We start from the raw sequence: 6,069 nt of genomic DNA, 5'->3' as shown, positions 1-6,069 counted from the left end.
AACGGGATGACGACCCAATAAAATGACGGCGAAGGCTTAGCCTAGAAGTGGCTATGTAGCAGATGTCTAATGTTTAGGGCGTCAAAGGTCAAAAGTTCACCTTCCAGAGTTCTATTATTTCTATACATAATTATGCTTGTATTGATGTTGCAGTGGCTACATGTATTTGTATTTTTCTATATTTAACTTTAAGGATTTCCCAAAGGCTTTGAGCCTGTCGAGGGGATCTCCTGCAAGAAGAATGAAATGACATTTTTATGTAGAGGGAGCAGTTAATTGAGGATAGGCTAAGGAAATAGATCGAAGCATACAAAATCTGGTGATTAAGGAGTTGGGATACCGTCAGTGTAATGGATATATCGGCGAAAATGCTGATAGAGAGAATGCTTGAATCCCAGGAGGCTGGTTATAGAGGTAAGAGAAGGCGGTAGGCAATTCCATAGCATTGCAGCTTTGTTGGAAAAGAGGGAAGAAAAACGCCTACCGTGATAATTGATGTGAAGTTTGTTTGGTCTTCTTGGGCTTGAAGACAATGAAAGGTGAAAATGTCGGATGTGTTCTGGAGATATATGTATAAATTTAAATAGAGTAACAAGAGCTGATCTTGTCTGCAAAAGTGCAAGGACTCTAAGTTACAAAGGGCGTTTAACTGGGATTTCGTTTCGCATCTATCTACATTGACTTTTTTACGTAGTAAATACTTCCTAGCTACTCTGGCTTGTAAAATATTTAAACGCGCCAGCTCAGCTTTGGTGATGGCATAGGACCAGGCCGAGGTGGCATCTTCCAGGGCGTGTCGGACAAAACCTTTATATAGAAGTAGCTGTATCCTGGTTTCTTATCCATAGCTGAGACTAGATCTTCCATGCAGTTTTCTCCGGAAGTCCACATTTGATCCCGAGTACACATTCTATACATTTTAATGGCATTATAAACATGAAAGATCACAGTGTCAAGAAGCATAATTTGAGCATAATTTAGTGATTTTCAGAGCATATTGCCAGCATACTGAAAAGCATAATCCGTGGGATTTTTGAGCATTATCCGCCGACGTCTACTGGTGTACGCAGGAGCACGTGACCGCTTCTTCAACCATGTTCGATTGGGAATAAAGGAGGAACGCCGCATCGCAGCCTTTTCGGACCAAAACCAGTCGACTCAGCGTCCAAAAGACTACAACATATGGGCCAATCGCGGTCATCCGTGCTTTTATAAGAACGAAATGGCGCTTTTAGTGACATTTTGCATACAAATCCCCATCTACAAGTAGGGCGCAGTCACCCAGTTTCGGTGGAAGTGCGCGAGTTCGATTGGGATTCAAGTAGGAAGGGAGCGTCTCAGCTTCCTCGGACCACGACCATTCGACTCAGCACCCCGAAGACTACAACTGGTGAAATTTTATTTTTTGCCTTAACTTCCCCTTTAACCCCTGTGTCCCTATGCCAACAATACGACTCGTTGGTTCGGATGACCAACCCTTTGTCTCGGAGAATCTTGTCAGGGGATGGCTCCATCGGTGACTCGGTAGTGTTAATCAGATCGCCCAAGAGAGACGCCAAGGCATCTTCTCGACGTCATCAGAAACTGGAATTCGACGAGATATCGGGCAGTGCGTCGGAGTCGCTACGACATGTCATAGACGTCGCGAAGGAGAAAGGGTCGTCGAGCTGGCTGACGTGCCGTCCACTTAAGAAATATCATTTTAATTTAACAAAGGGAGAGTTTCGGGACGGACTCTGCCTCTGTTACGGATGGACACCGGCCAGGGTACCGTCACACTGCTCTTGCGGCCAAGAGGCAACTGTCGCGCATTCCCTGTCGTGCCCCTATGGAGGGTTTCCCTCCATTAGACACAATGGTATTCGGGACGTCACGGCCCGGCTGCTGGACGAGGTGTGCACCAGTGTGTCCATCGAGCCCTTGCTGCAACCGCTGACGGGGGAGCGTCTTCGCTACCGGACCGCAAATGTGGAAGACCGTGCCCGGCTGGATGTCGCTGCCATGCGCCAATGGTTTGTGGGGCAGTCGTTTTGAGCGTACACTTATTGATATACGGGTTTTTAATCCTCACTCACGCTCAAATCGATCTGCACCACATACTATTATAGCAATAAAAACTGCTTTATGGCAGTTTTCTAAAAAAAGTTATTGTGTTCTAGTCCATGGACGGACCCCGTCTAAAAAGTAAGAAATTAACGAAATGTGATAGCCAAAAATTAAAATTAAATTTTCACACAAAACCTCACAATAATCACAACACTTGAAATGCTGCTTTCAACACTAAACTTGTACTGCACCAACAATTGGCAACATGCATGCATTGGAAAGAGGATCACGAGGGGAAAAGGTCTTCTAGCTTTTCATCCTGTGTGTGATTATTGTGAGGTTTTGTGTGAAATTTTAATTTTCGGCTATCACATTTCGTTAATTTCTTACTTTATAGACGGGGTCCGTCCATGGACTAGAACACAATAACTTTTTTTAGAAAACTGCCATAAAGCAGTTTTTATTGCTATAATTTCTTTTGTTTTTTTCTGTCACCAATCAATGGAATGTAAATGATGGCCTTCACATCATATCAATACCGTATTATACGCATTGATGTGCAAGCCTTTTCTTGCAGAAAATGGCACTAGCATAATGCAATTGCATGTTCTTCTGCGGGGAAACATGACATGTGAGTAGTGGTCTGGTGGTGGTGATACATATTTTATACGGAGGTCATACTGTGCATGTTGCAGCTTGCTGTTGCAGAATTTCACGACTCTGTCATAAAATTGTCTTGCCTTTCAGATACCGGTATTTCTGATTTCCCCACCCTCGATCAGATTTATTTGAGAATTGTAGCCAGGTGCGTGTCGCAGATGTTTTTGTTGATTCTGTGTTTATAATGGTTTATAATCATGGGTTATCGTGATAAAGTCATCCTGCATCATATTGCTCTGAAATGGTAATCCTGTTGATGTCGATACAACTTTTGGAAGTAGTTCAATGACTTCAAACTGTTAGTCCACGATTTTCTAAAACAACACAGCAAAGGAGGAACAATAAACATGTATTAAAATGTAAACAAATACATTGCTGAGTCCGACACCTCGTTCCAACAACTACACTGATCCTGAGGATAAAAGGGGCAAGGCTATGGTTGGAGGTACTGAGAGATAAACAAGGCACTCCACAATAATAAAATCTTACACATCTTTTGGTGAGTATGAATGATATCCAGTCGAACCTCTTTAGGACGAACACCAAGGGACCGATGGTATTTATTCTGTGAGTTTGTCTTAACCTATTTTATAACCAGTGAATACAATTATTTCTCCAATAGACATACGAATAGATTTCTTCTACAGCGAAAGATTCTAAGCCACACCGACTCATTGACTCAACTCGTATGAAACAAATGAGTCACTAGAGAGGTTCTGCAAAACGAAAATGCGTACAAACTTTCGCTCTACGTCATGAAGTGCGAAACTTCGCACGAACTTTCGCAACTTTGGACGCGAAACTTGCAGGGAACGCGAAATGAACTGTCGTAGGAAATTTCGTGAGATCGTACGTGCACTTGGCCCCAGAAACTACGAAAATGTGCAGAACGCAAAGTTCGTGCAAAAATTCATACACACTTTCGCAAGGACTGTCGCGAAGCTTCGTTCGAATTTTCGTTTCGCAGAACCTCTCTACTGGTCTGAACCTAGCAACATGACGGCAACTGAAACAGCAACAGAGAAAGTACGATACATGTACTCCACATTCTTGCAGGTACTACAAACAGATTGCAGATCCTTGCTTTGGCGGCACGAAACTGTATTTGGGGTAGTGCCATCTCGGCGGTACTCACAAATCAAAAAGCCCAGACTCTGGAGATTTTCCCTGATATGCGAATTTATTTTGCAAACTCGGTCGATGGGTCCTTGAACCTTTCTCTCCAGATTGGGAACTGCCAACGATAGTATGCCACTGACCAGTACAGTGCATTACTTGTAACGTACTTATGTACAATGAATATGAGTATTTCGACAACACATCTAACATAAGCCTTACCGTCAAGAAGGGGAACTCGCGTTCTTCGCACACTGTAGACAAGGGCAAAGAGATAAAAATGGATCTAAATCCGAATAAGATCAGCACACGTTTCCGTAAAATTTAATGAAAGGGTGAGCATAATAAGCAAATGAATCGAAGGAAACCGGTCAACTCAGAGATCACCTGTCATCGAGTATTCCGTAAAAGGAGGCCTCGGCAGCGGAAAAGCTAAATTTAGAAAAGAGATCCTGTCAGCTTTTCCATATTTATTGCATTCCACCCAAAATCAGCACACTTTTCGTAAATGAAAGAGTCAACACAAGCAAATGAATCAAAGGGGACTGGTCAACTCACCTGTCGACATGTCATTGAGTAATATTCCGCGAAAGGAGGTCTCAGCAGCGCCGAAACGAAACAGCTCATGCAAGAAGCAGTTCCAAAGAAGGAAGTTCCTCGTGCATGCACATCCGAAAAGGCAACAACAAAAAGTCTGCAATGCACACGCATGCGGCCAGCCGCGATGGTACGTAGGAGCCATGGAGCTCCCTGGTCCAGGACCAGGTACCGAGCATCTTACGTAGAAACTTACGTAGCTACGTAGTCGTAGACAACGTGTCTGAATAGCGGTGTCGTTAGGTAGCGCCATGTGAACACAATAATAGAAAAGCTGACAGGATCGCTTTTCTAAATCAAGAGTAGATAAACTGTTTATCTGCACCACATACTATTATATATTGTGTATCAGCGACATGAAAAAGAAAAGAGAAGGCACTATGAGGAGCGGGTGAGGCAGGTTGAGCAAGCCTCCTTTGTTCCGGCGGTCATGTCAGCCAGTGGCGGAATGGGTCCAGCATCAACAGCACTGTATAAACGAATTGCTCATCTGTTGGCGGAGAAGAGGGGTGAGCATTACTCTCATGTAATGGCATTTGTTAGATGCAGGATTTCCTTCAGCCTTCTGAAATCCTGTATCATGTGCATTCGCGGTTGTAGGCGTTTAAATTTTGGTTTGAAATTTGCACCCTCCTGCGGAGCCCACGCTGCTTTGGCAGTGGCGGAGGCTCGCCTGCCGACGTAACCGTCGGAGATCATCATGAACAATGGACTGACTAATTATTCACTTCAGGCGAAGCGCCAGCACCGAAAAAGAGCCCTAAAAGTTGCACTTTTATTTTCCAAATCCGACCCCAGGCCCGGGAAATTTGAAACTCAGCTCAATATCGCCAAAAAGAGACTTTTTATCCCTTGCTCACAAGAGCTTCCCTGGTGGTATCGTCTTGTTCCGAGGCAATGTTTGGGAAGGTGCGGGCATTAGCTGCCCTAAGTTTCGCGGAAAGCTCCAAGCGACATCATTTTCCTCGCTTTCTCGCCAGAGTTTTCAAGACCGACGCAACTCGTCGTCAAAAAGTACTCAGCGTGGATTTCGTGCCGAATTCCGCCCCAAACAATTTAGGCTGACCTCTCGCCACCAATCGAACCCACTGATATGTATCTACCTATACACGAGCAATGGTTTGAGCCCAAAGAAGGACAACTTCACAACGAGCACACTTTCTGAGGGTAATATTTTCTATGTATATCAGTATTAGAACACCATCAAGACGACAAATTGACCAGCAGAAAGACAGAAAGTTGCACTACAAATACATGCATACAGCAGCTGTATAAACATAAATAATTTAACAGAAAACTATGTAACTGGATCCCACCAAAAACAGTAAAGCATCCCAAATAGTATGCGCATACACATATACATGAAGGAAGGCTATGTTGCCACCATACACTGGCTACGCACACGGACATCATTCTGGAGAGCTGAGCATCAGCGTGCGCACACACCCACACACACATCTGCATGCACGCGCGCACACCCACATGCGCATGCACACGCGCGCGCGCGCACACACACCCACATATACACATGCACGCGCGCACACTCCTGCCCTGTGCTGTCGAGCCACTGCCACAAGGGTTGCGTGGGTCTCGAAGGCACCGGAGAGAGAATAGGAGAACGCAGTCCCATAGATACACACGCACACACAC

The sequence above is a fragment of the Sycon ciliatum genome, chromosome 9 (genome assembly GCF_964019385.1).
Source record: "Sycon ciliatum chromosome 9, ocSycCili1.1, whole genome shotgun sequence".
Classification (NCBI taxonomy): Eukaryota; Metazoa; Porifera; class Calcarea; order Leucosolenida; family Sycettidae; genus Sycon; species Sycon ciliatum.
The sequence above is the reverse complement of the archived record's forward strand: the minus strand, read 5'-3'. Positions refer to the sequence as shown.